This window comes from Chlorocebus sabaeus, chromosome 13, assembly GCF_047675955.1.
Source record: "Chlorocebus sabaeus isolate Y175 chromosome 13, mChlSab1.0.hap1, whole genome shotgun sequence".
Lineage (NCBI taxonomy): Eukaryota > Metazoa > Chordata > Mammalia > Primates > Cercopithecidae > Chlorocebus > Chlorocebus sabaeus.
The window spans coordinates 64,191,416-64,213,539 of NC_132916.1; the positions used below are offsets into that span (position 1 = coordinate 64,191,416).

A 22,124-nucleotide genomic window follows, 5' to 3' on the forward strand; every position below is an offset into this window, starting at 1 on the left:
TAAGATGTGTTTACAGAATCTGAGGCTTAATCCACCAGTAAAAACAGACATCTTTCTCTGTGCTTTAGAGTCCTACCTCGCGAGCTCAGACTTCCTAGAATGTTACCACGTGTCCCACATTTGTTCACTCACATATTTAAGAAAGACAAAAAGGACAGAAAGAACATTGCTCAGGACAGTCATGGGAGGGGGGTGACCAGAATGAAAACAGTCAGTGCAGAACATTGTGCAGGCCCATTCCTGGGGCATGAAGAATCCGAGACATTTGGAGAAGACCCAGGGAACACAAGGAAGGGAGGGGGGTATCGCAAGAGGCAGGCAGTGAGGAAGCAGCCAGGGAATCTGGCTGGGATTCCAATCCATTCTTAGCTACTTGATACAAAGGCTATTATATTAAAATTCTTCTAAAGAAAGATGGATTTCCACAGCACCCTATTTGTGTCCTAAATTTAGAGTAACAAAGCTGGAGCAATTGAATGGTGCAAAAACTCTTTCTTCCCTCAGAGTCAAAGAAAGAGTAAAAATTGGACTTAGGAAATTAACTTTCTACTTGAGTAGTATTTGTCCTTTTTCACATACTTGTTTATAAACAGTTTGAGTTTCACTGAATAATTTTTCTTTTAGTTAATAATATAGCTTCCCACATCCAGTCACTTACTAAGCTCTGGACACCTCTAGTTTTTTCAATAGCTCTCAGTCTTCTATCTTAGTACAGGATCTTCTGAAGGACATCTCAGTGGAAGGTTTCATGTGTAAGTGATTTATGAAGGAAGTGCTTCCAGGAGAACCTGGGAAAGGAGTGCGGGAAGCAAGATAGGGAAGGGTGCAGTTTCAGGCAGCATGTTCCAGAGAGTAGCTTCAGCCTGAGCCCATGGAAAATACTGGAATGTAATACTTGGGTCTTGGGATTTGTCCCAAGCATGATCAAAGCAACTGGGCTTTAAGATTTTATATTTTATAATCCCTCTCTAAAAGCTGTGGGATTTGAGGGGTTAGTGGTGGTGGGGGTGGTGTGTGGAAAGTGAACTTTTAGGCACTTTGGGTTTTTTTATGCCTGTGGGCAAGGCACTCCAATGCCAAGAAGTGTTCGCCAAAGGAAAGTTTCAGGTGTGAGGTGGATGTGGGCATGCAAGCAAAAGTGCGGCTGGAGGATGGTGCACAGAAGATGTTACCAAGGATACCAGGGGATCTCAGTGGAGCTTAGAGAATTTCCACAGCCTCTCTTGGTTCTCTCTGTCCCTACTGTGTATCTTCAGCACAAGTCCCTGTGATTCTTTCTCTTCTGGGTTGCACGATATGTTCCTAACTAACATCCTCTGATCCGTAAATTCCTGTTGTCTTTTTGTCTTTTCTTTTCTTTTCTTTCTTTCTTTCTTTTTTTTTTTTTTTTTTTTTTTTTTTTTTTTTTTTTTTTTTGAGACAGAGTCTCATTCTGTCACCAGGCTGGAGTACAATGGCATGGTCTCATCACACTGCAACCTCCACCTCCTGGGTTCCAGCGATTCTCCTGCCTCAGCCTCCCAAGTAACTGGGACTACAGGTGTGCACCACCACGCCCAGCTAATTTTTGTATTTTTAGTAGAGACGAGGTTTCACCATGTTGGCCAGGATGATCTTGATCTCGTGACCTCGTGATCCACCTACCTCAGCCTCCCAAAGTGCTGGGATTACAGGTGTGAGCCGCAGCACCTGACCATCTGTGATCTTTCTAAATCACAAATCTGGCAGTGCTAGTCCAGTGCTCACAACCCTTCAGTTCTTACCTAAAGTCCAAGCTCCTTAGCATGACTTGCCTGATACTCTTGATCTGACCCCAAACTCTTACGGCTCTACTCAAATAGCACAGTGGGTGTTATGCACTGAATATTTATGATCCCACCCCCAAATCCTAATACCAACCCCATGGTCATGTATTAGGAGACAGAGCCTTTGAGAGTGATTAAGTCATGAGGGTGAAATCGCCATGAATGAGATTAGTGCCCTTATAAAAACACTCCAGAGAGCTCTCTCACCCTTTCAGTCATGTGGGGATGTGGCAATAAAAATCCTGGGCCTTCTATGAAACAGGAAGTGGGCCCTCAACAGACACTGAATTTGTTGACACCTTGATCTTGAACTTCCCAGCCTCTAGAACTTTGAGAAGCAAATATTTGTCATTTAAACCGCCTAGTCTATGACATTTTTGTATAGTGGCCCAAATGAATTAAGATGCTGGTATGGCTTGCTGCTCTCTGACCTCTGGCATTCTGTAATGTTATGCCTAATGTCTAGAAAATCTTTGCCCACCTCCTCACCTGGCTCACTGTTCCTTACCTTTGAAGATCTAGCTCAATCTTTATGGCCTCTGGCTTTCCACTGTACCCTGGGCTCATGCCATTGTAATATTTGCCACACTCGTTCTCCCACCAGACTGTGAGCCTCTTTAAGAGAGTCTTGTGCCCTGTTCACATCTACATTGCATCATTCTTGAATTCTATTAGAGGATAAAGTGAACTGAAGGAGGAGCAGGAAATCTGTCTTTGCAGGGATCTGCAGAATGAATGTGATTTAAGTTTCATGGGCCTCATTCTTCAAGAGTTAGGCCAAGAGAGTCAAAGCAAAAGGTTGGTCCCCTATTATGCACCAGATAAGGGGCTGGATGTACATTGTCACATTTAGGAGACTAAATATACATCCAGCCCATTATCCGGCGCATAGCAGGGGACCAACCTTACCTTTGGAGATTCAGCTCAATCTTTATGGCCTGTGGCTTCCCACTATACCTTGGGCTCATGCCATTGTAGTATTTGCCACACTCATTTTCTAAGAGGTAGCACCATCAAGAAACCATAAAATAGAATAAGGCTCTCGAGATCAGAGACTTTTCTGTTTTCAGAGCTTTTCTGGTTTCCTAATGGTGCTACCTCTGAGAAAGAAAAATTTAACTCATATATTCAATTTGGCCTGCGTCTATACTGAAAGTGGAAGAGATATTTAAGCCAATTAAATGTATATTTTTGAGGGCCTTGGATTTCAGGCGAAGACTTGGCAGTGTAGTAGATGTCAAGTATGACATGAATTAAACATAGAACCTGATTGCTATGGGTTGAATCATGTCCCCTCAAAATTTATATGTTGAAGTCCTCACCTCCAGTATCTTGGAATATGACTTTATTTGGAAATCAGGTCACTGCAGTTAAAATTCAAGATGAGGTCATCCTGGAGTTGGGTGAGCCCCTAATCCCACTGGCATTCTTACAAAAAGAATGCCACACAAAGAATCAGATATGCATATCAGGAAAACGTCATGTGAAAATGAAGGCAGAGATCGGGATGATGCCTCTAGAAGCCAAGAATGTCAAAGATTGTCAGCAAACCACCAGAAGCGAGGAGAGAGACATGGGACAGGTTCTCCCTCGCAGTTCTCAGAAAAACAACTCTACTGACACCTTGATCTGGACTTGTTGCCTCCAGAACTGTGAGACTACACATTTCTGTTGTTTAAGCCACCCAATTTATGGCAATTTGGTATAGTAGTTTCAGCAAATTTGCACACTAATCAGTCAACTAAGAGGTAGATATTAAAAAAAACCCAGTATGTTGCAGTGTGATGAGGCTAATAGTAGCATCTGTGCAACCTACAGATGCAGCACAGAGAAGAGAAGGATTGGCTGTGAGTTTTGGGAATGAGATCTATACAAGTGGGGGTTACTGGCGAAAGGAAGGTTGCACAGAAGAGTTGCGTGAGTCAGGTTTTGAAAGCTAAAGATGATGAAGACTGATCTCTCTCTATGGCGGTTATGGCAGTCACAGATAAAGCCAACTGCTGTCCATTATTACCCCTATTTTCTCTTAAAAATCTCTGGTGGGAGCTGTGCAGAGAGGCCTTAACAGATATGGGAGCAAGCAAGTAGATTTGGGGTCTAACAGTGGCATGTGGTAAGCAGCCTGTGATCTTGCACCAATGGGTGTCATTCCACTCCCATCCCCCACCTCTGATGCAGTACACCCTTTGTTCTCCCCTTTCTTTTTTCCTTTGAGTAAATCTGTTTACTACCCAGAAAAACGAGGAAGGAATAGGCCAGTTGCCCAGGGCAGATGGTGCAATGTTAACAGATGACACACAGAAAGCAGAACTCCTCAGCTCCTATTTTCCTTTTACGTTCTCCAGCAAGGCTCTTCAAATGAAATAGAACAAAAGAAACATCATCAAGAAGAAACTGAAACACAAGTCCATGAGAGATAGTGAGGGAACCCACTATCTGGTTGATTTAAATGGTTTCGTGTCTTTAGATCCAAGTGAGTTATAACCAAATAATGAAAGAACTTACAGAAAACACCAGTGAGCCACGAAGCAGACATTCTTTTCAGTGATTTTTCAAAAAGAATTTCTGGATAATTTAAAATGTGCTTCAAACCTAGAGAAAGGCAAATGTTGCTCTCATATTCAAAGAAATATAAAAGATAAACTCACAGAAAATACCAGTTCATCCTGATTCCCTGAAAACTTTTTTGTTATTTTATTTAACTTATGTACATACAAACATACAAAGAGGAAAGGAGGGAGCAAGGGGGAGAGAGAAAATGAAGGAATGAGAGAGACACAGAAAGAGGGAGAGAAAACAGAGCAGAAAAGATAAAAATGGGAGAACAAGTTTATTAGCTTTCTGAAAATTACATTGAGTTTATAGCACTCAATTTACCTATGGTTGTAACTTCAATAATCCTGCAAAATTTTATAACAGTCAATTAAATAAGCATGATGTGTGTGCCTTGAGAAAATTAAGGAGATGATTAATAAGAACCAGAGGTTAATGAGAAAAAATCATGCTAAACTTGGAGCTTTTTTCCTTCCCAATTTCCTTTGCCTTGTATTTTCTTGTTTCCACAGTGTAAGAAATTCCTCCTCCATTTTTATTTCACCCAGAGATGCAGCACTACCTACATCAAACAGAATGTGAACGTCTGCAAGTTCTACACAGTATTTCCTGGAAGCTAATTGGATCAGAAGAAAAGGCAGTGCTGATCACAGAGTTTGCCTGTCAGTCCCCAAACTGTATTTTCTATTTTCCAAGTTCCTCATCCTGAGGCTTTCTTCCCTTTCTTTTTCTGTGAGTACCCACAAATCCTGGGCCTCTTCGTTATCCACTTCCCTCTTGTTCCTGTTCTGATAATCTTCCCAGTACATTTGTCCATCCAGGAGCTGGTTGCTGGCTTGCTTTGGTCAGATGACTCCTCCTAGGGTCTGGATCCTTGATTGATGGCTGGGACCATGAACCTCTGAGCAATCCATCCGTCTGATGCAGACTGTCCTTATCACTATGCTTACTATGAATTCCAGTTCCCTTCTCACACATTGGGCTCATTTCTTCTTCTTGAACTATGTCATTATTTTTCCTTTATTCCATATTATTTGGACACCAACTCTTCAAAACACATCATTACCCCAGGATTAAGAGCCTGGGCTTTGGAGTAAGACTGTGCTTTTTATGTCTAAAAGTTATAAATCAGATCGTATTTCTCTCTTGTTTCAAATCTTCCACAAAGTTTTCACCATGTTTAGAATAAAATCCTAACTCTTTACCATGACCTGTAAGGATCTAGATAATCTGGTCACTGCCTACCTCTGTCATCATTGCACACCACTCTTTACCCCCCCTTTTTTTTTTTTTTAATATGCCTTCTTTCTGTTTTTTAAACATGTCAGGTCTGTTCTTGTCTCCCAGCCTTTACACTATTTTCCCTCAGATCATCACATTCCTGGATTGTTCCATTCATGAAATTTTCAGCTAAAGTTTCTTCTTGGGGGAACCTTCCTGACTACTCTGTCTAAATCAGTCCTCTTCTCCCACTACCAGTTAGTTCCTGGCACTTTATGGTGCTGTATTGTCTTTGTGACACTTAATATCCTCTAGAATTACCTTGTGCATTTATTTGATGACTTTGTTTATTTCCCTTGCTTTGACCTCCCAGAATGTAAGTACCATGAGCGCAGGGTCTCTATCCTCAGCCCTTAGACAGTTTCTGGTATGTAGTAGGTACTCAATAAATAAAACAAATCAGTGAATGCTTGCTCCATACTTTCTGTGCTACATGGCTATGAACTAATTGTTTCCATGGGTTTTAGTTCCTTATCTTTACAATGTGGTTGGCAACTTCTGTTTCATTGGGATTTTGTGAGTGTTGAATGAGATTACACAGGTAAGATGACTAGAGCGGAGTGGGGAATAGAACAGGCACACAATAACATGAAGGGTTATTATGATATGCCAGTCTCCATGGAATGCCATATGAACACAGAGATGATTCTAACGAAGTGCTTTTCCCAGAAGTTCCCAGTCATTATGTTTGAGCGGACATTAGAGTTGCTGCAGGCCTTGGACACCACACCCCACTTTCCCTGTTGAACCTCTCCTGGGAGCCAGACTCTCCCAGGGCCTGTCACATCTGGTTGTTGGGTCATGTTCCTAGGCCTGCTTATCCACACTGCCTTGTCTTATTGTGAATAAACAACCAAGATATACTGATAATCCCTGAGATTACAAAACTAACCCAATTCTCTTTTATGGATGAAGCTATTAGACAAGTATTTCTAGGTATAACACAGGGTCTTAGTGTCTCTGTATTTTAGCAGAGAATATGACAGACATTTAGATATTATAGATGAATATGAGAATATGCCTCTTTGACATTAATTACTATTTAATTAGATAAACCTGAAAAACTCCCAATGTTTTACAAGTTTAAAAAGCACTCTTAAGATTACAAACAGTAATGAAGATTCATAGGTAGAAGACTGATCTTTGAATTATAATTTGATTTGATTATACAGGGGGTGTCTAATTTATTCACTTCTCTACCAGTCTGTTGTCACAGTATCCTGAAAGATGATGAGCCTCTGAGCCTAGTATCTCTGTCTTCTAATTATCTGAACATAGTAAGAAGGCTGCAAACTGATGTATGTGGCATGATACCATTCTGCTGAAAAATACATATTCATGCATGGAAGAAAAATAGCAGGACACCAACATGTTAACAGTAGAAATAATATTTCAGTCTTTTTTTCCCTATGCTTTCCAAACTGTGCTGCTGCTTTGACTCCTTATGAATTTTGTAGGTGGAAAAAACTAATACAAATGAACTGCACACTTTTACAGGATGGGAGAAGGATGACCTGTGAACTTTTCTTGTTGGAAAAGTCTCAGGGACTGAGGTGATTGTCAGTCTCAGAGCAGCCATATCTGAGACGAGGACCAAGGACCAAAGACCAAGTAGCTGTTTCTGAGACAAGGACGACCTCCAGAACAGGTAGAGAGTAGTTCCCAATGGTGCATCATGACAGGTCTCGGTCCCACCTTTTAAGAATTGTTATTATTTTGAAGTTAGAGTGAAGTAAACTTTGGCTTAATTTTAAGAATAAATTTCTTATAAGTAAAGCTATGGAGAGAATGGCCATTTTGTTAGATTGTACAGTCCATCGTCAGCAGGTGGCCTTTTTCGAACAGTGATGCTAAAAAGAGGATTTCTATACTGGAGGGGAGTTGGACAAGATGATATTTTATATTTTCTTCTAGGTTAGTAGACATCATTATCAAATCTGCCACTCTTTCTTCTTTATTACTTATACTATCTCTATGAGATGGATATTATTTTTATTAGTGAAGAAATTGATGCTTAGACAGGTGAAATAATTTGCTGAATACTCAAGATCTTTCAAGTTTCTTAGCTGGGATTTGAGCTTAGATCTACTTGGCCTCCAAGACCAAAATATTCTATGGTGTTCTGCTACTTTCCAATCTGTGATTCTGTACCCACTTCTTCACTTCCTTTTTCTCTTCTCTTTGTAGATTTTCACATTGCTTTCTTTGTGTTTCCATGACTTAGACAACAATGGCATCTGGTAATATATTTGGCTTTGATTTGGTTCTTGGTATTGATATTTAAGGCAAAGAAATAAATGGCTGACTCTTGGATAGCAGAGTCATTATTTATTATTATTATTAATTATTGTTTTTGATGTAGCTGAAGAGATACTGGGTTATAATCTTAAAACTTCCAATGATGAGTGTCTAGAAAAAACAATCTTAAGTGTTTAAAGATTATTCTTTTTTAATACTGAAACTAACAGTATGAGGCTTTCAGTAGAAAAGTAATAGGAGACAAATTGACAGCAAATTGAAAATAAAAGCATCTGTCTTAGTGCTGTTCTCATTCTGGATTCCCCACATTTGTTTTTTTTGAAGTATGTACCTTCTTTTTTTTGTGTGGAATTGCCAATCCTTCTACATGGATTAGTCCCAAAGAGTAGTTTCTCTGCACATTCTCCACCAGACAGTAGCTCTTCATTACGATGCCTTGATACTCTGGTGTGGTGCCACCACATGTAAGTTACACTGAGCTCCCTGGGACTTGCAGAAGCAGGGCCCATTCTACATATGCTTCAGTCCCACTGTCAAAATCTTTGTAGTGGTGGCTCCCTGCTACATTTGAATTCTGTTGCTGCAGCAACGAGCTCAAGAAGAGCTGTATGGGAATAGAGCTAAGGAGGATGCTAAGGCTCAGGCGAACTGACCCCTTGACAGCCTAACATGGAGGCTTTTATCTTTGAATTTAACACATTTGTCAACTTGACAGGAAGCTTGGGCTGCAGATTCCTGCCCTTGTGAGACTCTGAGGCCCAGCAGAAAGAGCCCAGGCATGGGAGTCAGACTCATGGGAGGGTGTGGGGGTAAATCCTGGCCATACAACTTCCTGCGCTAGGATCTTATTTCCCCTGGCTAGAATTCTATCATCTGTAAAATGGGATAATAATGACTGTTCATGGGATTTTAGAGAAAATAAATGGTTAATTATGCAGAAACAAGGATGTGGAGATAAACGGGAATACAAGAAAAACAATAGGTTAAAAAAAAAACATAGCCCTGCTTCACAAATCTTTATGCCTGATTTTTACCCTACTCAAATATTTGTGAACTGTCGTGGAGATATAGTCTTTGCCTGAGTATTTTGCCAGGCTCAAAAGAGCTATCTGTCTTTCAATATGAGCAGCTTGATAATAATGCCCCCAAAACACTGTGGGATTACACATGAAAATGAATGCCAAGGAAAATAAATAAAATTGATTAACAAAGAGTAATTGCTATTTAATCACAATTTGAGAAACACATTTTTGCCCTTTATTACAGTCATTCTGTCCTTTAAACTATTGTGTTTTGTCAAAAGAACATGCACTTGCAGTGTTTGAAAGTGAAAAATAATACATTTTTCAAGTGTTCACCATGTCAGTGTCAGAATGGCAATGAAAGTAGTTGTTAAAAACCTTAGCTGCACTTTCAAGTAAGAAATAAAGTAAAACATAAATTGCTTTCATGAAATGAAGCTAGTTACCATGATCAATGGTCAATAATAGTATGTGTTATTTATTCTTCCATGGAGCAAGGGGCAAAGAGGTTTGAAAATGACTGGTTAAATATCAGTCTATTTTATTTAATAAGTGATAGCTATTTCCTACATTAAACAAAACTCAGTCTACTTATCCAGAGCTCATATTTCAGTCTCAAATTCAGCTTTGGCTGAATAACCAGAAGCCATCATTGTGGGCCTAAGCTGGGAGATTTTTAGTAAGGATTCTGTGACATGGTCAAACAGAAGACCAAATGGATTTGGTGAAGGCTGGATTACTTACACAAAGTCCAAAGATAAATTTAGTTGAAAATTGGTCACAGGTAGCCTTGCAGTCTCAAAGGGCATTTCTGACTAGACAAACAGCGTCTACCAACATCCCCTCCACTGAAATAAACAGCTGAGTGTTCCCTTGCCACAGGCTGGGTAAATACTAACTAAACCGTCTGCCTGTATGCCAGTCGGAGCAACACTCCCTATTTTTTAGCAAAATATTTTTCCACTCTGGCCGTCCAAGAAACTCTCCAAATCCAATACATTTCAATGGAGTTTTTAGGCTTCTCGATTTTTCTCACTATTTATAGCTTTCAGATGTTGGCAGGTACGGGACTACATTTTCTTCAGAATAAAGTTATAAACGGCAGCAGTGCTGTTTCATCATATGCCACACAGTATTAAGTCAGTATTAAAACAATCCTCCTTCTTTGTGAATGTCAACATTGACAAAGGCTAGAAAACAAAATAAATGCCTCACCAATATTATATCAGTGGTCATATTTATATTGTGCAGAGTTTTGTGGAGTAAGGAAGAGGGAATGGGATCCGGAGGGAAAGCCCAGTCTGTTCAGGGGTAACGTCTGTTTAGGGAATAGCATTTGTGAGGCTGAAGTACAAAAGTCCAGGAGGCCAGATCTGCCCCTTCTGTGAAACTAAGGCTGAGCAGGGCATAAAAGGAATGTAACAGTGCCTCCAGGCATATAGTATTTAATAAATTACCAACTGCTTGCAAACACAACACCTTACTGGTCCTTAGAACAACCCTGGGCAATAGAATAGGTAATTATTCACCCCACTTTATGGATGAGGAAATTCAGTTTCAGAGAGATGACTTAGCGGGGGTTACCTTGCTAGAATGTTGTAGAGCCAGAAGTGGAGGCCCAGTCTTCCGATGGCTAAACTTGCTTTTCTTCCCCAACTCACACTGCTTCTCCAAGAATTCAGCCCATGGAGCTTTCCCAGGCTCACTGGAGAGACAGTCTATTCACATGTAAAGGCCAGTGAATAAAGAGAAAGAGACAGTAAAGGGATGGATTAGAGAATAAAGCCCAATATTCCAGTTGCTAGAAAAGGATTATATTGGGCAGGTTAGGAGGTGATAATCAGGCACATCTGAAATGTGGAAAAGTTGAGTTTAAATCACCAGTTTTGTCACCAACCAGCTAGGTGACCTTGGTGTCCTCATCTGTAGAGCTTTAAGGACTCCCTGGGAATTGTGGTAAAATCACCACAATGAAGCCCTTTGGGGTCACTTGAGAGACAACCTTTAAGATCTTGCCCTAGGCCACCTGTGGCAGGATTCATCAAGGAGGCATGATGTGAACTAAGGAACTATAGCAACAGAGAGGGAAAGGAGAAGGGAAATATGGACTGGGAAATAGTTGAGTCCAGTTATGGTGGCAAGGGTGGGTGTGCTGCTTATGTGGGAGAGTAAGGAGATACTTGATGGATAGGTGATACAAAAACAAAATATGTGCAAAGTTCAACCATTACCAAGTCAGTTTTATCCATGGAGCTAATCAGTCTGGACATTTCAGGTCAAAATTTACTCCTTTATCCTTTAACCAATTATCAAGACGGTTGTCCTAAGTCTTCCTTCTTTCCCTCTCCCCTTCCTCCTGCCCTCCTTCCTTCTATCTACCTTCTTTCCTCCTTTCTTCCTTTCTGCCTCTCTCCTTTCCTTCCTTTCTCCCTCCCTTCCCTCCTGCCTTTCTCTTCCTCTCTCCTTTTCTTCCCTCTTTCCTCCCTCCCTCCCTTCTACTTTGCCTGCTTGTAGACACAGACTTCTCTGGAGTATATTTCAGGAGGGGTGGATTTGTTTGTCTAGGGCAGGGCTGTCAAATACAGGTCATGCATGCTGCCACGCCCCTGCCATGACAGACAATGCTAATCAATCACTGTACTCTGGGCATGATCTCAGGATTAATTTCAAGGTGCATGGGTTGGTTAGAGTTGGCTCAAGTGACGAGAGTTGTTTGCCAACATAAATCTAGGACACAAATGGATCAAATATGGCTTTCCATTTTCAAAAAGGTTAAAGTATACTAGAAAACATACTTCCTTTAACCTTTTAAAACATTCCACCCCCACCCCCTACTGTTTTAATCTCAGCAAGAGCCTCAAGCAAAAATAGACAAATGTTATTTGAAGACATCATCTAGTGAAGCGAGAGTCTAGCAAAGATTTTTTAGAAGCCTGAATATGTTTCATGAATGAATATCATCTTTTGAATATTTTGTCATACAAATTGACTTCTGGACATTTTGATGTTTGCGTCATGTAAATTTGAATTTCCCTAGTGCTAAAATTTGGTTTCTCTGCTTTAATGCAAATACGTTATATGTGTACATAGACGTGGAAGTTATGAGCTTAGTTTCTGAAGCCTATGTCGGAACCCCAGCTCTGTCTGTTTCTAGCTGAGTGCCCTTGAACAAGTTAATGTTACCTTTCTGAGCTTCAATTTTCTCATACTGAATAAAGTAGTAATCATCATCGTTATCTCACAAGCTTATGGTGAAGAGTAAATGAATTCATGTATAACATTTAGCATAGTATCTTGCACATAATAATACTCCACAAATGTAAGTTTGTGTGTGTTGTATGTAACTAGTACTGTCTATCCAGGGTGAATTAAGGACTGTGATGCTTATTGAATTGTTTGGCTAAATGTTACATTTCTTTGCTTTTGTGGGTTTAAGTCAGAGTTTTAATGCTACTTGAATTCTGTTTTGTGGTTCTATCATGATTTTTGTGTGTGTTTAAACTCCAAGAAAAATGTCCTCTTTTTTGGTAGCTGATATATTCAAACCACCAGTGCTGGAAGAAAAATAATCTGTCATTGAAGTAGATGAGAGTTGACATGACAGACTGTGCACTCTATCTTAAACATTCATAACATGCATAATATGGTCCCTATGGAATGAAATAACTCCTTTAGAGTCTTTGCAGTCCCTTGTATCATGGGTCTCCTAGAGCGAAGCCATTATAATTCTAAAGCAGCTATGCCTGCTTGGGGAATAAAACATCAAGGAAAAAAAAGGCATTTCACATACCAAACAATTGACATTTCTATATTGTTTAGATGTGTGTGCATACATGTGCACAAAAGTATGTGGATGGTGCACATAGGTGCGTGGTGTTTTGAACTCTGGTGTTTGATATATTATCGCTTACTGGCTAGAAGCAATTTCTTCAGAATCTGAAACACTTGAAATCCTGATTTTATTATGTTATTGGTCATGTGATTTTGAAAAAGCTCCCTGTTAAAATCTTAGGTAACTCATATTTAAAATGTGGATAACCATATCTTCATACTCTTTCATAGGAAGAATAAACTCATGTGAGATAATACATGTAAAATATATAGTAAATATTTGGCACATTTCAATTTCTCCAATAATAGAGCCATTAATAATGATAAATAAGTAAAACAAGTAATTAAAATAATGTCTATGGCAAGGCAAACTGGTTTTCAGCTTCATTATTCAATGTCCTGCTTTGATTTTTATTTTATAGAATAATCATTTGCTAGCTTAAGTAATACATCATTCCTTAATTATAACTGTCAAGTGAAGACTTCACTAATTTATGCCTCTTTGGAGAAATATAAGCACTTGAGCAAATAACTAATATTCTGACCCTGAGTTTCCTAATCTAACAGGAAAGTCTATCTCAGTGACTGCATTCTGTCATAGCCATTCCTGTTGAAAGAATGAAATGAAATAATGGATTTTACAGGTCTGTGTGAGGCACAAGCTGGCCATACAACTGGAGAAAGGGTATAAAATTGTATATACTTATGAAATACTCAAATATTAATAGGCAGTGTCTAAAGAAGACCAGAGCATTTGAATAAACAAACAAATAATCAGTCCAATGGCAAGTGGAGATTTTTATATTTTCTAAGTATTCTTCTCAATTGAAAGAGTTGACTTGTGCAGTGCATGCACTGCATAATGACATTTTGGTCACTAAGTGTGAACATATGACAGTGGTCTCATAAGATCATAATACTGTATTTTTACTGTACCATTTTATGTTTACATATGTTTAGATACACAAGTATTTCCATTATGTTACAGTTGCCTACAGGATTCAGTATTCAGTACCGTGACATGCCTTACAGGTTTGTAGCCTTGGGGCAATAGGCTACACCATATACTTACTTGTGTAGTAGGCTATACCATCTAGGTTTGTGTAAGTACACTCTGATGTTTGCACAATGATGAAATTGCCTAATGATGCATTTTTTAGAATGCATCCCTTTAATTAATTGACACAGGTCTGTAATTGTTTTTAATAAGAAATTACAGTACATGGTAAAATTTGCCTTTAACATTTTTTTTTGGAAATAAATGGCATTCCCAAAAAGCCTCTTGGGCTTGTAACTGTGCTATATTGCCATGTTAGCTACATCAAGATAATAACATTTGATCAACACAGTCTACTTGGAGTGACCAGATACTACTGGGTCTCTGTTGGTCACACTACTGTAGATATGAGACAACAAACGGATTTTGCCAGATGTTCCAGTATAAACAGCTTCTCTGCTGTCAAAACCTAGAGTTGAAGTGCAGAAGAGGGATATTTCAACCTTCTTCATACTCCAGTAGAGAAGGAGCCATTATTATTTACCCAACTTTTCAAAGGTAAACATCAAATCAATTTAACAATTTAATTTTAAGAAGAGTGAATTTGAAATTGGGAAACAAATCTACCATTTACTTCCATTTTTTTTCCTGACATCTGTAAAACAAGGCTAATGAGATTCACTTCACAAGACTCTTATACAACATTAAAAAATTTTCCTGAGAAATTCATTTGTACATAACAAAATACTGCAACTATGTAAATTAGTAAGATATTAGCCTAGTCTTTTTAAATTCTCACTGAGGTTGTGCTTAGTTTGTGGTGGTTGGAAATTAACTTGAATATTAACTCACTCAGGTTAAAATTTGGCCTCTGGAGCAAAAAAACTGTATATTTGCACTCAATTATATCAAAAAACAAGCTTTAAGCCCAGCTGGTTCTGTCTGGGAAAGATGGCAGTGACTGGGGGAGCATCCAAGGAGTCACTGGTGCAACGGTGCACCCAGCAGTTGGGGAAAACTTTCGGCCTGGATGTCAGCAAGGAGATCATGCACAGTGCTTCCAAAAAGATGAAACTTTAGATGGGCAGAAATCAAGGGACCAGCTAAAGCTGGGTAGGAGGAAAGGGAGAGACAGACAGGAAGTTCCTGTATTTGCTGAACCTGACACAACTGCAGAGGTAAAACACCTTTTAATTTGCCCAAGGCATGAGAGAACAGCAACTCCTTTAAGAATAAGACAAAGTTTGTCAATTTACAAACAAGAGAGGGACCCACAGGCTTGCAGTCTGCTCCCCAGTTGCCATCCTTGTGATTGCCTGGGCCAGAAGTACAAGCTCATCAGTAGCTGTCTGATCTGTGGGCCTGTTGTTTGTGAACAAGAGGGTGCCAGCCCTTGCTTATTCTGTGTCACAACGGTATGTACTCATGAAGAACAGGATATTTTGCAGCATGAGTCAAATGAGAGCCAGAAACTGCTAAAGAAGCTTATGCCATTGATGGAGAATTCTGGAAAGGTGGACAACTCTGCCAAGGACTTTCTATGTCATCGAGAATTTCAAATTATGTCTGGTCTGGAGAAGGATATCAAGCACAAAGACAGGCTGTTAAAGTTGGATAGAGCTAGTTTTCAAAGGACCCAAGTCATTGATGCTGACCAGATTTTTTGCCAGTGACTCTAACCAGTGGTTGTCCAAACTTGAGTGGGAAACCAAATGAGAAGCAAGAGGAACTGAGAGAACTTCGACATGCCTCTCGACTCTCTAAGAAGGTCACCATTGAGTTTACAGCAGGAAGATCCTGGAAGAAGAAAATCCATTAGCAGAATATCACAGCCGACTAGACGAGACAATACAGGCCATTGCTAAGGAAACCTTGAACGAGACACTGACCCCATTTTATATATGTCCTAAAGAGCCTTTGGGAGTTCTGGTAAATCTCAGCACATACCAGTCCCCTCCCCAGTGGGTTGACCATGCAGGTGCAGCCTCACAGAAGAAGGCTTTCCATTCAGCAGGATTGGGACTAGAATTCAACTCATTTCAGTACTTCTTGTGAATCCAGGATCAAGACTTTCAGGGAGGTTTGACAGTGGCTCATGTCTCTCTATACATCAGCCCTGGGTTTCTCAGCTTGTTAGAGGGATTAGAAAATGATGGAGTGCAGATCCTGGTATATCTCCCACAGAGGACAACTTTGGATAGCAGTCGTAGCCAAAATCTCCCTCTGCCTTCAAGAAGTCTCAGAACTCCAGGTTACATATCATCTTCTTCATGGGAAAGATGTGGAATTCCCCAGTGACTATCCATCAGGTTGTCTTTTGGGCTGTCTGGACCTAATTGCTTGTTTCAGAGGCAATTTAAGGAGCAGTTTCCAGACATCAGTGAAGAATCATGTTCTCCACTTGTTTTCATCTGCAAAAGTCTCAGGAAATGGTTGTGAAGCTTCCTATTAAAGGAAACAAAAAAATCTGGAAACTGGATTGCAAGATCCATTAAGGAGCAAAGAAAGGGTAAATGAAGCAGAATAAAGATTTCTGACTCAGGAGAAAAGAAACCATACAGCACAGTGGAGTTTGGTACACTAAAATTGCCATCCACTAGTTTTTTGGAATTGAAGCAGTAGAAATCTACAGGCTTGGCATTAGGCTTGAATCTCTCAGAATTTAAACTCTTATCAAAATCTGTATATTTTTCTTAAGGAGTATAAGGAGTATAATTATACTCCTTATAATCTGTATATTTTTCTACAGATTTTCTTAAATCTGTATATTTTTCTTATGTAGTGGCTCAAAATCTTTGAATACATTATTTATTTATTTATTTATTTTTTATGTTTTTATTTTTATTTTTTGAGACGGAGTCTCGCACTGTTTGTTGCTCAGGCTGGAGTGCAGTGGCGCAATCTCTGCTCACTGCAACCTCCAACTCCTGGGTTCACACCATTTTCCTGCCTCAGCCTCCTGAGTACCTGGGACTACAGATGCCTGCCACCATGCCAGGCTAATCTTTTGTATTTTTAGTAGAGACAGGGTTTCACCGTGTTAGCCAGAATGGTCTCGATCTCCTTACCTCATGATCTGCCTGCCTCAGCCTCTCAAAGTGCTGGGATTATAGATGTGAGCCACTGGGCCCAGCCTGAATACATTATTTATAAAAAAACTATTTGAAAAAAAAGTTCAGGGTATTTCCTATTATTTGCAGGTTAGTGAGGCTGCAACCTTGTGGGTTTCTAGATGAAAAATTTTCTCTCTCATCTTTCTTTTGACATGGGAAAATACAAGTAAGATCATGGCAAAATATGAAAAGAGGAAGAGGAGTGTGCTGTATAAGATACCGATTGAGAGCAAGAGTTATATAGTCAGATAGACCCAAATTTTAATATAACCTCAGTTACTCACTAAACTCATTGTTGTTTATAGATTAAATTAGGTAATACTTCTTAAAGACCTTTTCAAATCTGTGCTAAGATGATACCATCCTACAAATATCAGAAATACATGAAAAAATATTAATACTCAAATTGTCTTTCAGGTAGTAGGTGAATCCCCTTTTTCTTATGCAAGGGAGATGCTTCAACTTTAAAGTGCAAGAAGTGGATCAAGCAGTAGAGAAATGGAAGATTATAGTGATGACTATTGTCATGAGTCTTTGAAAGGGGTTGAGACACAGAATTAGAAGTGCAGGGTGTAGAATTTCTAAAATTTACCTTGAGATAATGTGAAAACAAAAAGATCATTAACAGGCCGGGCGCAGTGGCTCAAGCCTGTAATCCCAGCACTTTGGGAGGCCGAGACGGGCGGATCACGAGGTCAAAAGATCGAGACCATCCTGGCCAACACGGTGAAACCCCATCTCTACTAAAAAATACAAAAAACTAGCCGGGCGAGGTGGCGGGCGCCTGTAGTCCCAGCTACTCCGGAGGCTGAGGCAGGAGAATGGCGTGAACTCGGGAGGCGGAGCTTGCAGTGAGCTGAGATCCGGCCACTGCACTCCAGCCCGGGCGACAGAGCGAGACTCCGTCTCAAAAAAAAAAAAAAAAAAAAAAAAAAAATCATTAACAAAAAATGAACACACACACACACACGACCCTTGAATAATGTAGAGGTTAGGGACACCAAGCTCCTGTGCAGTCAGAAATATGGGTATAACTTTTGATTTCCCCAGAATTTAGCTACTAATAGCTTACCATTGATTGGGAGCCTTACTGATAACATAAACAGTCCATGAACAAATATTTGTATGTTGTATGTATTATATATTGCATTCTTACAATCAAGTAAGCTACAGAAAAGAAAATGTTATTAAGAAAATCATGAGGAAGAGAAAATGTATTTGCTATTCATTAAGTAGAACTGGATTATCATAAAGGTCTTTATTCTCATTGTCTTCATATTGAATGGGCTGAGGAAGAGGAGGAAGAGGAGGGGTTGGTCTTGCTGTCTCAGGGATGGCAGAGGCAGAAGAGCTGGAGGAGGTGGGAAGGGAGGCGGGAGGAGCAGTCACACTCAGTGTAACTTTTATAGGAAACTTTTGTGCAAGTGCATCATTGCAGTTCAAATCCATGTTACTCAAAAGCCGACTGTATATACATAATTTTATAGAAGTACACAATTTAATACATCATTTACTCACTGTATAGGTTTACTCACTGTAAGTATGGCTTAGTGATTTCTAGGAATTTTATAAACTGTACAACCATAACAAAAATTCAGTTTTTTTTTTTTTTTTTTTTTTTTTTTTTTTTTTTTTTGAGACAGAGTCTCACTCTGTTGTCCAGGCTGGAGTGCAGTGGCGTGTAACCTCTGCCTCCCAGGCAGGTTCAAGTGATTCTCCTGCCTCAGGCTCCCAAGCAACTGGGATTACAGGTGTGTGTCACCACGCTTGGCTAATTGTTGTATTTTCAGTTGAGGTGGGATTTCACCACTTTGGCCAAGCTGGTCTCCAACTCCTGACCTCGGGTGATCCACTGGCCTTGGCCTCCCAAAGTGCTGGGATTATATGTGTGAGCTACCACATCCAGCCAACGATTCAGTTTTAAAGTACTTCTATCATCAAAAAATTGTTAATATCTTAGTCCCTTTTGTAGTCAATCACCACTCCAAAATTAAGCTTCAGGCCACCAATATCTGCTTTCTGTCTCTATAGTTTTGTTTTTTTCAAAAATTTTATATAAGATAAGTGTTACACTATATATTTTTTGTACATGGCTTCTTTCACTTGGTGTAATTTTTTTAAGTTTATTCATATTGTAGATATATCAAAAGTTTATTCATTTTTATTGCTGTATAGTATTTCATTGTATAGATACACCATATTTTATCTGTTCACCAAATGATGAACATTTATGTTATTTCCAATTTTTGTCTATTATTAATAGTGCCACTATGAATGTTCACATATAAGTATTTGTGTGGACATATGCCTTCTATTCTCTTGGATAGGTATCTAGGAGTAAAATTTGCTAGATTATATGGTGTCAGTTTATTTTTGGTTGCTATAACAGAATATCTGAGACTGGGCAATTTCTCAAAACAACAAGAGATTTATTTTGGCTAATGTTTATGAAGCTGGGAAATCCAAAATTGGGTGGCCACATTTGGTCAGGTTTAGATGAGGGCCGTGTTCTGCATTGAACATGATGGAGAAGAGGAAGGATAAGTGGGCACATGTAAATGGGAAAAAGCAGTAGGGGCAGATTCACTTTATAATAACCTGCTCTTGTGGTAACTAATCCTGTCCGTCAAATTCACTCAGTCCCTTGAGAATTAATCTAGTCTTGTAAGAGTTGTATTAGTCCTTTTTTTTTTTTTTTTTTTTTTTCCGAGACGGAGCCTCATTCTGTTGCCAGGCTGGAGTGCAGTGGCACGATTTTAGCTAACTGCAACCTCTGACTTCCTGGTTCAAGCGATTCTCCTGCCTCAGCCTCCCGAGTAGCTGTGATTACAGTCATGCACCAGCACGCCCAGATAATTTTTGTACTTTTAGTAGAGATGGGGTTTCACCATATTGACCAGGACGGTCTCAATCTCCTGACATCGTGATCCGATCGCCTGGGCCTCCCAAAGTGCTGGGATTACAGGCCTGAGCCACCGTGCCCAGCCATATTAATCCTTCTTAATGACCTAATCACCTCTTAAAGACCCTACCTCCCAGCACTACCACACTGGGGACCAAATTTCCAACACATGAATTCTGGACAACACACTTAAATCATAGCATATGGTAAGTGTGATTAACTATTTAAGAAACTATCAAACTATTTTCTGAAGCATCTATGCCATTTAGTTTCCCATCAGCAATCGATGAGGGTTTCTGTTTTTCCACATCCTCATCAATGCTTGGTATTATCAGTCTGTTGGATTATAGCCATTCCAGTAGATGTGCAGTGCATTTCGTTGTGGTTTTAATTTGCATTTCTCTAATGACTAATGATATTGAGCATTTTTTTCACGAGCTAATTAGTCACTTGAATGTCTTCTTTGTTAAAATATCTACTTAAATCTTAAACTATTTTTTCTCTTTGTATTATTGAGTTGCAAGAGTTCTTTATGTTTTCTGTATATATAAAACTCTTTTATAAGATATATAATTTGCACATAATCAAATCATATATATGTAGCTTGTCTGTGACTTGTCTTTTTATTTTCTTAATGGTATCTTTTGAAAAATAAGTTTTAGTTGTTGATATCATAGTTTATGATGTTTTTCTTTTATGGATCTTGCTTTTGGTGTCATGTCTAAGAAGTCTTTGCCTAACAAAAGATCATAAAGATTATAGTGTTAGCTCTTACATTTTTAGTTAACTTTTATCTAAGGTTTACATTTACATTGTTTTAAACATATAAACATCCAACTGTTTCAACACCATTTGTTGGAAAGGCTACACTTTATTCATTGAATTATCTTGGTATCTTTGTTGAAAATCAATTAGTCATAGAAGTAAGAGTTTATTTTTGATTGTCTGTTTAGTTTCATTGATTGTTATATCTCTTCATAGACCAATACAACACTATCTTGATTATTGTAGCTTTATGGAAAGTTTTAAAATCAGTTAGTGTAAGTCTTCCAACTTTGTTATTTTTAAAAATTGATTTGTTAATCTAGGTCCTTTGGATCTCCATATAATTCTTAGGATCAACTTGTCAATTTCTTCAATAAACTGGCAGGGCTCTCAGCCTTTTTCTTTTTCTCCTATGCTTTTAATAATTTCATTAAATGAATGCTGTTATGCTCAACATTACCAACCAGTCTCTGAGGCTGTATTCACTTTTCTCTCTATTCTTTAGAATAAATATCTATTAATTGATCATCAAGTTTATTGATTCTTGTTCTGTCATCTTCAATCTGCTGTTGAGCCTATCTTAGGCATTTTTCATTTTGGTTATTTCTTTGTCAATTCTAGATTTCTAAAATTCCTCTTTTTAAAATAGTATGCATTTTTCTACTGAGATTCCCTATTCACTGAGTCATTGTTGTGATATTTTACCTTAATTCATTGAACATGAATTAAGCTCAAATGTTGTGCCCCTCAGAGTCAGCCTCTGTTGACTACTTTTTTCCCATGTGTGTGGGTCACATGTTTTTTGGATTGTCTAGTAATTTTTGGTTGAAAATTGGACATTTTATAGACTGTAATAGATAATATACCAACTCTGAGTTCTGATTTTTCTGCTTTTTTCATTTTTTTTTTTTTGGTACCTTGTCTGGACTTAAAATACAAAATGTCTCCCCAAATGGGGAGCTGCTGATATCTCTAGTTAGTTTTTTGTTCTTATTTTTGCATTTTTAAAATATACTTTTTTTTATCCTAAATTACTAGACTGGGGTCATCTCTGTGTCTGTGGTCAGCCAATGATTTGGGTAAAGGTTGTACTCAAATACCCCCAGTCCATGAGAGTTTTACCTTCTGGCAGTCAATATGCATGTGGTTTGGGGATCATATTCGAAATCAGCTCTTTTTCAAGTCATTTTTTGTTTTAACTTCTAACTAGGCTCTCTCAGGTTTCCCCTGTGCATACCCGTAGTTTCCCAGCCAAACATGAGGAGTCAGAACATTTCCATAGCCTGTAAATGGTGCTCTCTTTTCCAGGATCTCCCCATATAAATATCTGTCTGTGCACTTCTTACCCCAAATAAGACCATTATCTCAAACTAGTAAAGCTGTGGGCTTTCCTTGTTTTTCTTTATAATATTTGCTAAAGCTGCTGATTTTCTGCTCAACCTGCTTTGATCACCAAATGAGTCAGGGAGAAGAACATGGATGGAAATATCCTCAGGCAAGAACTTCACAAGTACCAATTGTTTTAAACAAGAGCTCTAGAAATTTTCTAGAATAAATGTTTCTCAATTTGTAATCTACTTTTCGGTCACTTCACAG

The 22,124-nt window shown here is 38.9% G+C and overlaps 1 pseudogene; it reads left to right on the forward strand.

Moving 5' to 3' along the window:
* The first annotated feature begins 14,584 nt into the window (after positions 1-14,584).
* Positions 14,585-16,285, forward strand: LOC103241001 (activating signal cointegrator 1 pseudogene; annotated as a pseudogene).
* Positions 16,286-22,124: the final 5,839 nt, after the last annotated feature.